The sequence below is a fragment of the Orycteropus afer genome, unplaced genomic scaffold (assembly GCF_000298275.1).
Source record: "Orycteropus afer afer isolate SDZICR_OR568_19922 unplaced genomic scaffold, OryAfe1.0 scaffold00724, whole genome shotgun sequence".
NCBI classification, from domain to species: domain Eukaryota; kingdom Metazoa; phylum Chordata; class Mammalia; order Tubulidentata; family Orycteropodidae; genus Orycteropus; species Orycteropus afer.
In genome coordinates this window covers 722,354-733,839 of record NW_006922311.1, presented here as the reverse complement: position 1 = coordinate 733,839, position 11,486 = coordinate 722,354, and positions in this window count along the sequence as shown.

Sequence of the window (11,486 nt, the reverse complement as noted above, 5' to 3'; positions counted from 1 at the left end):
GTGGCGATAGGCTCAAGTATTGCGAGAATCATGGAGCTGGCTCAGGACTGAGCAGTGTTTCATTCTGCTGTGCATAGGGTTGCTATGAGTTGGAGACAACTCAACAGCACCAAACAATAATAACCAAAACAAGATGCACCTGTCCTTTGAGCTATCACAAGAAGAAAACTTCTTCACTCAAGAGCTGTTTTTACTTCCAGGCAAATTCCAGGTAATTGACATTTAGTTAGTCTAAGGAAATACACTTCCAGTAATTAATTTTGTTTACAACAGACCCGTATTTTAAACATAATTAGAAAATAAGAAAACAAAACATTTGAAACACTGAATATATGAAAGTTCTGGAAATTATAAGCAACAGGAGAAAACGTTAATACTAATATAATTAATATCCTCAGAGACATTTCCAAGGACAAACATTCCAAGCCATTAACATATGTTGTCATCAAAAGAAAGAATTCTGAATACTTGGTAATATACAATATGAATGATGAAGTACAACTATAATAGATGGACACAATTGCAATTCAGACAGAGCTGAAGTTCAGATATCGAAGTGGAACCAGGAAGAAAGGACAAAGAGATGCAAATTATGAGAGGAAAAATAAGGTGAAAAAAAGCATCAATTGTGAAAAGTCTAGCATGTTTCTCAGTTGAGTCCCAGAGAGAACAGAAAGAACTGACAAAAGAAATATCTGAAGATATGAAAAAAGAGGAAAACAACTGAAAGCTAATGAAATGCTCAAGGCTTGTAATGCTCAAGGACCCATTGAGTGTAATAGAATTGATTTTAAAAGTTAAACACACACACACACACACACACATGCACACATAAAAACACACATTTAAACACAAACTGATAAATTCCCAAATCTAAAAAGAGAAAGAAAAATACTTTAAATTTTTTCCAACTAGCCAGGGCAATGATACAAGGAAAAAAAAGTAGAAGCCATCCAGACTAGACAGAAGAAATAAAATTATTCATATTTGCAGATGACATTATCTTGTACATAGAAAATCCTAATGAATCCACAAAATTAAATATTAAATGTAATAAATAAGCTTACCAAGGTTGCAAGAAACAAGATCAATATACAATAACCAACTGCTTTTCTATCCAAAAAAATTTGAACAATCTGAAAATTAAATTAAGAAAACAAACCCATTTACAATAGCAAGTTGCTTACAAATGCACTTAAAAGTGAATTTAACAAAACTGTGCCTGTATTGTGCACTGAAAACTACAAAATAATCTTAAAGAGAATTCAAGTAAACCTAAATAAATAAAATATCCTATATTTGTAGATGGACAGACTTAATACTATTAACATGGTCCCAAACCAAACTCACAGCAATCAAGTTGGTTCCGACTCATGTTGACCCCTCTTTGGACTTCAGAGTTGGTATCTCTCAAAAGTAAATTGCCCAGTCTTTATTTTGAGGAGTGTCTGTTGGATTTGAACTGCCAGCCTTCTGGTTAGCAGTCAAATGCCTTAGGCACAACGCTACCAGAGTTCTCATTAACATGAGAACTTTCGAAATTGACCTGCAAATGTAAAGCAATCATAATAAAAATTCCAACTACTGTGTGTGTTTTTTGTTTGTTTGGTTTTGTAAAAAGTAGCAAGATGATTCTAAAATTCATATCGAAATTCAAGGGATGTAGAATAACCAAAACAATCTCAAAAAAGAACACAGTTGGATGGTTCACTCTTCCCATTTTTAAAACTTTCTATAAAACTTGATCAGTCAAGACTGTATGGTACTAGTTAGGACACACATACAGATGAATAAAATGGAACTGAGAGCCCATAAATATATCCTTTATTACTGTCAATTAATTATTAATAACAAGACATTGGGGGTAAAAAAAAAAAAAGCTTTCAACAAATGATACTGAAATAATGAGATAACCATATGCAAAGAATGAAGTTAGACCCTTGTCATTCTGTGGGTTCCATACAGAAAATTTATGTGGATTCTATACACAAATATTAACCCCAAATATTAACCCAAAATTGGTCAAAGGTCTAAAAGTAATAGCTAAAACTATAAAATTCTTAAAGGAAAACATAGAGGTAAATATTTGTGACTTTAGATTTTCCAATGATTTCTTACATATGATAACAAGCTCACAAGCACCCAAAGAAAAAATAGAAAAATGACACTCATCAAAATTAAAAATTTTGTGCATCAAGGCACATAACCAATAAAGTGAAAAAAACAACCCACAGAATGGAAGAAAATATTTGCCTATCTTATACCTGGTAATGGTCTAGTATGCAAAACACATAAAGAACTCTTAAAACTCAGTAAAAAAAAGACAAACAACCCAAACATGGGAAGTAACAGGAAAGCAGAAATATCCTTATATGGAACAGGGGCATATTATATTGATTAATTCTAGAAACCAATATATGCATATATTTAAGTTATAAGTAGGAGACAGTCGGAGCTCTGGTGGCATAGTGCCTAAGGCATTTGACTGCTAACTGCTAGAAAAGAAGGCAGGTAGGTGGTTCAAAACCACCAGCCACTCCTCGTAAGGAAGGTTCGGCAATCTACTTCCATAGTGATACCACCTCGGAAACCCAAGGAGAGGTCACTATGAGTCGGACCCCACTTGACAACAGTGAGTTTGGTTTTTGGTTTTGTAGGGGGCAGTGGTGGTTCAGGTATAGAATTCATACCTTTCAAGCAGAAAGCCCACGTTAATTCCTGATGAAAGCATCTCATACTCAACCAACATTCTGTCAGTGGAGATGCATGTGATTATGATGCTGGACAGGTTTCAACAGAGCTTCCAGACTAAGACAAACTAGGAAGAAAGTTCTAGCTATCTGCTTCCCAGAATCAGCCAATGAAGCTCTATCAGTCACAAAGATCTGATTCTGTTGTTCGTGGAATTACCATGAGTCTAGGGCTAACAACAACAAGTGTTAAATACAAACTTTCTCTCCCAGAGATTTATGCAGTACTGTGCACAAGACAACACCCCTCTAAGAAAAACTGGAAAAATTGTGTAACTTAAAAAGAAATCCATTAGAATCAGAGAGCTACAAGGATAGCAAAAATGTGAAGCACCAAGATCTGAGAGAATAAAAAGCTTCTGCTGTCAGGCTAAGAATTTAAGTAGAATTATCAAGTTTCCAGTAGCTGAGGAAATAAAAATTGGAGTTTAAGACCAACCAAGATGTAAGGGACCTATCTGATAAATATACCAGGGTTCCAATTAAAAATCTTAATTCTTAGGAATTAATGCTGACAAGAAATAGAGCAGATCCTACAAAGAGTGAAAACTAGCCTCAAATAAGCTCAATCCATCATGTAGTTAAGGCAATTTTCTCTGACTTTGCCTAACTGCTGCAAGTTAAAGGATAATAATTTCTGTATTAAGAAAGCATCATCTAGGACTCTGAGAAATTTTTAAATACACAAGTTCTAGTAACAATGAAATAGTGCTGATCAAAATACAACCAAGAGAAAAAAACAAACATTAGAAATACATCCACAGATTATCTAGAGATTGCAATTATCAGACAAAAGCTTTAAAATAACTGTAATTAATATATTCAATAATTGAATAATGTATTCAATTAATATATTCAATAATAAAAAGAAAAATGGAGTTCACCAGGAACTGAAATATATGAAAAGAAATCATTTTCTAGTTCTATAATTAAAAAAATACCAAAACCTAAATTAAAACTTCAATATAGAGTTCATTGTTGTAGTTATGTGCCGTCAAGTCAGACCCGACACATAGCGACCCCTCCTTGGGTTTCCAAGGCAGTATAACTATGGAAGTAGATTGCCACATCTTCCTTCCGAGGAATGGCTGGTGGGTTTGAACCACCAACCTTCTGGTCAGCAGTCAATTGCCTTAGCCACTACACTACCAGAGCTCCCTGAGACAAAGCTAAAAGGTGGACTGATAATCTGAGTTGTAAGTCAATAGGAATAAAAAAAATGGTATAGAAGGAAGAAGTCCAAGTTATACTGAATGAATTAGTGAAAAAGAAGGGTCCAAGAATTAATGGAATATCCATTGAATTGTTTTAGCAAACAGATGCAGTGCTGGAAGGACTCATTCATTTATGCCAAGAAATTTGGAAGACAGACACTTGGCTAACCAACTGGAAGTGACCCATATTTATGTCCATTCAAAAAAAAAAAAAAAAAAAAACGGTGATCCAGTATAATGTGGAAATTATCAAACAATATCATTAGTATCACATACAAGTTTTTCTGAAAATTTTGCCAAAGATAATTCCAAAACAGTTGCAGCAGTATATTCACAGGCAACTTCCAGAAATTCAAACTTGACTCAGAAAAGGATGTGGAACCAGGAATAACATTGCTGGTGTCAGAAAGACCTTGGCTGAAAACAAAGAATACCAGAAAGATGTTTACCTGTTTTTCATTGACCATGCAAAGGCATTCAACAGTGTGAGTCATAATACATCATGGACAATATTGCAAAGAATGGGAGTTCTAGAACACTTAATTGTGCTCATAAAGAACATGTACATAGACCAAAAGGTTGTTGTTCAAACAGAACAAGAGAATACTGCATGGTTTAAAATCAGGAAGGATGTGTGTCAGGGTGGTATCATTTTACCATACTTACTTAATATCTTTGCTGAACAAATAATCTGAAAACTTCAACTATATGAAGAAGAATTGTCATCAAGATTAGAGAAAATTCATTAGCAACCTGAGATATGCAGATGACATAGCCTTGCTTGCTGAAAATTAGGATGATTTGAAGATCAAAAAATGCAGTGTTTAGTATGGATTACTCCTCAACATAAAGGGAAAAAAAAAGTCCCCACAACTGGATCAATAAGCAACATCATGACAAATGGAGAAAAGACTGAAGTTGTCTAAGATGTCATTTTACTTGCCACAGCCAACACCCATGGAAGCAGCAGTCAAGAAATCAGATGATGTATGGCACTGGGCAAATCTGCTGCAAAAGACCTCATTAAAGTGTGAAAAAGCAAAGTTGTCGCACTGAAGACTAAAGTATGCCTGACCCAAGCCATGACATTTTTACTAGTCTCATATGCATGTGAAAGCTAGACAACAAATAAGGAAGACCAAAGAATGGATTATTTGAATTGTGGTATTGATAGAGAATTCTGAATATCCCATCGACTGACAGAAGAATTGTCTTGGAAACAGTGCAGCCAGAATTTTCACTAGAAGCAAGAATGGCCAGACTTTGTCTCATGTACTTTTGTCATGTTGTCAGAGGAGTCATCTTCCCTGGAGAAAGACTTCATGTTTAGTAAAGTGGAGGGTCAGCGAAAAAGTGGAAGTTCCTCAATTAGATGGATTAATAAAGTAGTGAGTTGATGGGCTTGAGTATAGAACATATAGTGAGGATGGTGTAGGACCCAGTAATATTTCATTCTGTTGTACATAGGGTCACTGGGAGTCAGAGACTACTCGGCCACAATTAACAACAACAACAAATCAATAGGCTGAAGATCAAAGAGTTATAAGAATATAAAATCCAGAAAAGAAGCTTAGAAACAAATGAAACATACTGAAAAGTACTTATATAACAATAATTCAAATCAGAAAAAGAAGAGACAGTTACAGAGCAAAAGCTATCTTTGCAGAGTTAATAGATGAGAATTTTCCAAACCTAATAAAAGATATCAACCCCTGCATTCCATAAATGCAGCAAATTTCAAGCAGGTTAAATACAAAAGCCACAGCTAGGCCTATCATAGTAAACACTTAAAAATGATAGACAAAGAGAAATATTAAAACCAGGAAAAACACAAAAGACTCCTTCCAAGGTTATGCTTGAAACCTCAGTTCATCACAGAAAAAAAAAAAAAAAAGAGATTGGATGGAGACTTAGAAGAAAAATACATTAAAATATTTAAATATATAATTCAGAAAAAAAATGACATTCTTCTCTAGAGTTACGTACTTATGAAAATATCAAAAATGAAGGTTAAATTTGCTGACAAAATTAAGAAAATTAATTCCTAGCAGAACACAGTGAAAATCTTACCAAAAAGAGTTCTTTGTGAAGAAGGCATATGATCTCAGAGTTGTAGTTGTTGTTATTTGCCATCGAGTCGGCACCGACTCATAGCGAACCCTCCTTGGGTTTCCGAGGCAGTATCACTACGGAAGTAGGAATGCCCAACCTTCCTTCCAAGGAGTGGCTGGTGGGTTTGAACCGCCAGCCTTCTGGTTAGCAGTCAAGTGCCTTAGGCACTATGCTACCAGAGCTCCCATGATCTTAGAGTGAAGCATATAAATAAGGAAGACAAAGATCAACAGGAAAGGTAAAAATGTAGGAAATTAATATGAATGAGGATCGTATAAAATGATAATGATTTAAATGTATTTAGAAAGAATATACATGACCAAAATAAAAATTAGAGAATGAAAATGATTTAAAGTGGTCTCGGAGCTGTGGTGGCCATAGTGCCTAAAGCATTTGACTGCTAACCAGAAAACTCAAACCCACCAGCCACTCCTTGGAAGAAAAATCAGGCAATCTACTTCTATAGTGATACCTTCTCAGAAACCCAAGGAGCAATCACTACGAGATGGATCCGACTTAATGCCAGTGAGTTTGTTTGTTTGTTTGTTTTTAAATTACTATGGATTACATTGCAAAGAACAGGAATTCCAGAACACTTAATTGTGCTCATGAGGAACCTGCAGAACAGAGCAGTAATTCAAACAAAACAAGGAGAAACTGAATGGTATAATATCAGGAAAAGTACATATCAGGGTTTTATCTCTTCACCATATTTTTTCAGTCTTTATGCTGAGCAAAAGATCTGAAAAGCTGGACTATTTGAAGAACGGACATCAAGATTAGAGGAAGATTCATTAACAACCTGTAATGCAGATAACACAAATTTGCTTCCTCAAAGCAGCAGACTCGAAGCACTTACTGGTGAAGATCAAAGACTACAGCCTTCACTATGAACTATGAGTGAACATAAAGAAAAAAAAAATCCTCACAATTGAACCAATAAACACTATCATGATAAATGGAGGAAAGACTGAAGTTGTCAGGGATTTCATTTTACTTAGATCCACAATCAACACCATGGAAGCAGCAGTCATAAAATTACAGGTCATATTGCACTGGGCAATATGCTCTTTAAAATGCAAAAGACCTCTTTAAAATATCAAAGGTCTTCACTTTGAAGACCAAGGTGAGGTGACTCAGGCCATGGTATTTTCAATCTTCTCAAATGCATTTGAAAGCCGGACAATGAATAAGGAAGACCGCAGAAGAATTGATTCATTTGAATTCTGGTGTTGACAAAAAATACTGAAAATACCATGGACTGCCAGAAGAATGAACAAATCTGTCCTGGAAGAGGTGCAACTGGAATGTTCCTTAGAAGCAACAACAGATTTCATCTCTTATACATTGGTCATGTTGTCAGAAGGGACCAGTCCCTCGAGAAGGATATTATGCTTAGTAAAGTAGAGGGTCAGCAAAAAAAAGAAAGAACTTCAACAAGATAGACAGACACAGTGGCTGTAACCGTAGTTTCATGCATAGCAAAGATTGTGAAGAAGGCACAGGACGGGGCACTGTTTCGCTCTGTTGCACATAGGATCCTATGACTCTGAGCTGATTTGTTGTTGTTGTTGTTGTTGTTGTTGTTGTTGTTGTTAGGTGACATAAAGTCAAGTCTGACTCATAATGACCCTATGTACAACAGAACGAAACATTGTTTGGTCTTGTGCCAGCCTCAGAATCCTTGCTATACCTGAGCCCATCATTGGAGCCACTGTGTCAATCCATCTCGTTGAGGGCCTTCCCCTTTTACATTGACCCTTCACTTTACCAAGCATTATATCCTTCTCCAGGGAATTGTCCTTTCTTACAACATGACCAAAGTAGGTGAGATGAAGTCTGGCCATTCTTGCTTTGAAGGAGCATTCTGGCTGCACTTCCTCCAGGACAGATTTGTTACTTGTTTTGGCAGTCCATGGTACTTTCTTTGCCAGCACCACAACTCAAAAGCATCAACTGTTCTTCAGTCTTCCTTATTCAATGCACAGCTTTCACATGCATATGAAGTGATTACCATGGCTTGGGTTAGATGCACCTTAGTCTTCAAAGACATAACTTTGCTCTTCAGCACCTTAAAAAGATTTTTGGCAGGAGATTTTCCCAGTGCAATACATGGTCTGATGTCTTGACTGCTGCTTCCATTAGCGTTGACTGTGGAACCAAGTAATATGAAGTTTTCGACAACTTCAATCTTTTCGCCATTTATCGTGATGGTGCTTATTGGTCCAGTTGTAAGGACTTTTGTTTTCTTTATGTTGAGATGTAATCTCTACTGTAGACAATAGTCTTAAATCTTCATCAGCAAGTGCTTCAAGTCATCCTCACTTTCAACAAGCAAAGATGTGTTGTCTGCATATTGCAGGTTGTTAATTAGTCTTCCTCCAATCCTGATGCCACACTCTTTTCTTCATATAGTCCAGCTTCTCATGTTATTTGCTCAGCATACAGATTGAATAAGTATGGTGAAAGGATACAACCCTGATGCACTCCCTTTCTGATTTGACGCCATGCAGTACCTCCTTGTTCTGTTCTAATGACAGCCTCCTGGGCTATGTGCAGGTTACTCATGAGCACAGTTAAGTGTTCTGGAATTCCTGTTCTTCTCAATGTTATCCATAATTTGTTATGATCCACACAATCAAATGCTTTTGCATAGTCAATAAAACGCAAGTAAACATCTTTCTGGTATTCTTTGCTTTCAGCCAAGATCCATCTGACATTAGCTATGATATAGCTCATAATCCAGCTTGCATTTCTGGAAGTTCTTTGCCGATATACTGCTGCAACTGTTTTTGAATTATCTTCAGCAAGATTTTATCTGCATATGATATTGTTCAACAATTTCCACATTCTATAGAATCACCTTTCTTTGGAATGGGTACAAATACGAATCTCTTCCAGTCAGTAGGACAGGTAATTCACATCCAAATTTCTTGGCATAGACAAGTAAGTTCATTCAGTGTGGCATCTCTTTGTTGAAACATCTCAATGGGTATTCCATCAATTCCTGAAGCCTTGGTCTTCATCAATAGCTTCAGTGCAGCTTTGACTTCTTCCTTCAGTACCATTGGTTCTTGATCATATGCCACATGCTGAAATGGATGATTATTGACAAGTTCTTTTTGGTACAGTGACTCTGTGTGTTCCTTCCATCTTCTTTTGATGTTTCCTGCATCATTCAATATTTTGCCCATAGAATTTTTCAGTATTGCAACTCAAAGCTTGAATATTTTCTTCAGTTCTTTCAGTTTGAAAAATGTTGTACTTGTTCTCCCCTTTTGGCTTTCCAACTCCAGGTCTATGCACATTTCATTATGATAACTGACTTTGTCTTCTCAAACTGCTCTTTAAAATGTTCTGTTCAACTCTTTTATATTGTCATTTCTTCCATTTGCTTTAGCTACTCTTCATTCACTGGAGAGTTTCAGAGTATCTTCTAACATCCATGTTGGTCTTTTCTTTCTTTCCTGTGTTTTTAACAACCTTTTGCTCTCTTCATGGGTGATGATCTTGATGTCATCCCACCATTCCTCTGGTTTTTGGTCATTGGTGTTTAATTCATCAAATCTGTTCTTTAGATGGTTTCTAAATTCTGGAGGGATATAGTCAAGGTTATATTTTGGCTCTTGTGGACTTGTTTTAATTGTCTTCAACTTCAATGCAAACTTGAATGAGTATGAGTAGTTGATGGCCTGTTCCACGGTCAGCTCCTGGTCTTGTTTTAGATAAGGATATTAAGCTGCTCCATTGACTGTTGACATAGATGTAGTGAGTCTGATTCCTGTATACTCCATCTGGTGAAGTTCAAGTGTACAGCCACAACTTATGTTTTTGAAAAAAGATATTTGCAATGAACAAATCATTTGTCTTGCAAAATTCTGTCACGCAATCTCCAGAGTTATTTCTATCACCAAGGACATATTTTCCGACTACCGGTGATTCTTCTTTGTTTCCAACTTTTGAGTTCCGGTAAGATGGCGGAATAGGAAGAAAGATTGCACAGACCCTCTTCAACAAAGAAAAAGGGAACCAATGAACACAGAAACAGAAGATAATCCTGGCCCCTTGAGCCATGAAGGGAAGGATATAGAAGTGGACTAAACTCCAACTAGCAGAAGAATTTGCATGAAAACACCAAAAAAGGAGATATATGGACCTGCAGTCTGGCAGCAATCCAAGACAGCTTGGATATTGCTAAGTGGTGGTAGGACCTAAGAATTAATCTAAAAATTGTCCCTGCTAGCCAGGAACTCCATGGAGGACTGCTCTGGTGGCTGGGGAATAAAAGAGGAAGCAGTGAAGAGGAAGGCGGGCTGAGCTGTGGACTTTTGTCTGTCTGGAGGGTGCAGCCATTTTGAATGTTTACAAGTTGCTTGACCATTTTGGATATTTAAAGTGACAGCATTCTCCCAGATTCCTGGAACTTAAGAACAGGGTCCACTTCCTGGGAACCCCAAAGGTATCCCAGCCCTGGACTACTGGAAAGGTACAACATTCCGCTTGCTACTCTTATATCCCACACCCTCATGGTGAATGGAGGTGTGTCCATCCCTCACTCCCACCCATTTTCTGGGCCAGTAGGAATTCCATCCCAGTCTGTGTGCTCAGATGGAGAGTGGGTGCCCTGCTGCACCCTGCCCTGATTTTTTTTTCTGCTTTCTGTGTTTTAGTTTGCTTGTTTTTGTCTATTTTTAAATTATTATTATTATTATTATTACTTTTGTTCTTTTTACTATTATTCTTTATTCTTACCCTCTCTGGTTCTAGTTTTTGGCTTTTTTTTCTTTTCTCTGTTCTTGGTTGCAATTTTTTTTTTTTTTTTCCTATCCCATGGTTAACCATGCCTTGTTTCTCTTTTTGCATTTCTCCTATTTTTTTCTTCATTATTCTCCTTCTCTATGTTTTGTCTCTTATTGCTTTCTCCCCAGATATTGCAGGGTTTTTTTTTTTTTCTCTCTTTTTCTTTTTTCTCTTCTTTTTCCCTTTTTTCTTTTTTTGGTTACTGTTCCTGTGTAATTACATGGTGTATTTTTTGTCCATGTGCTTTCACTTATTTGATGGTTATTCAATTGTTATTTTTGTCTAATTGAGTGGAAGATAGCAACAGTCCCCATACAACAGAACTACACCCACACCTCCTGCAGCTTCACTTACTGAGTGAGAGCCACATTTCCTTCTATACCAACAGGCCAAAGATAAACAAACACCAAGAAAAGCCTGACTCACCCTTGGCTGCTCTTCACAAACAGTTAACAGAGATCTAAATACAACAATGCCATGATATCTCAGAGACAACAGACCATCACAGTCCACACAAAAAAGTGAGATAAAGTGGCAGAGACAAGGGAGCAGGATAGAGACCCAGAACACATCCCTGAGGAAGAAGCAGAATTGCAACTCTCTGATAAGG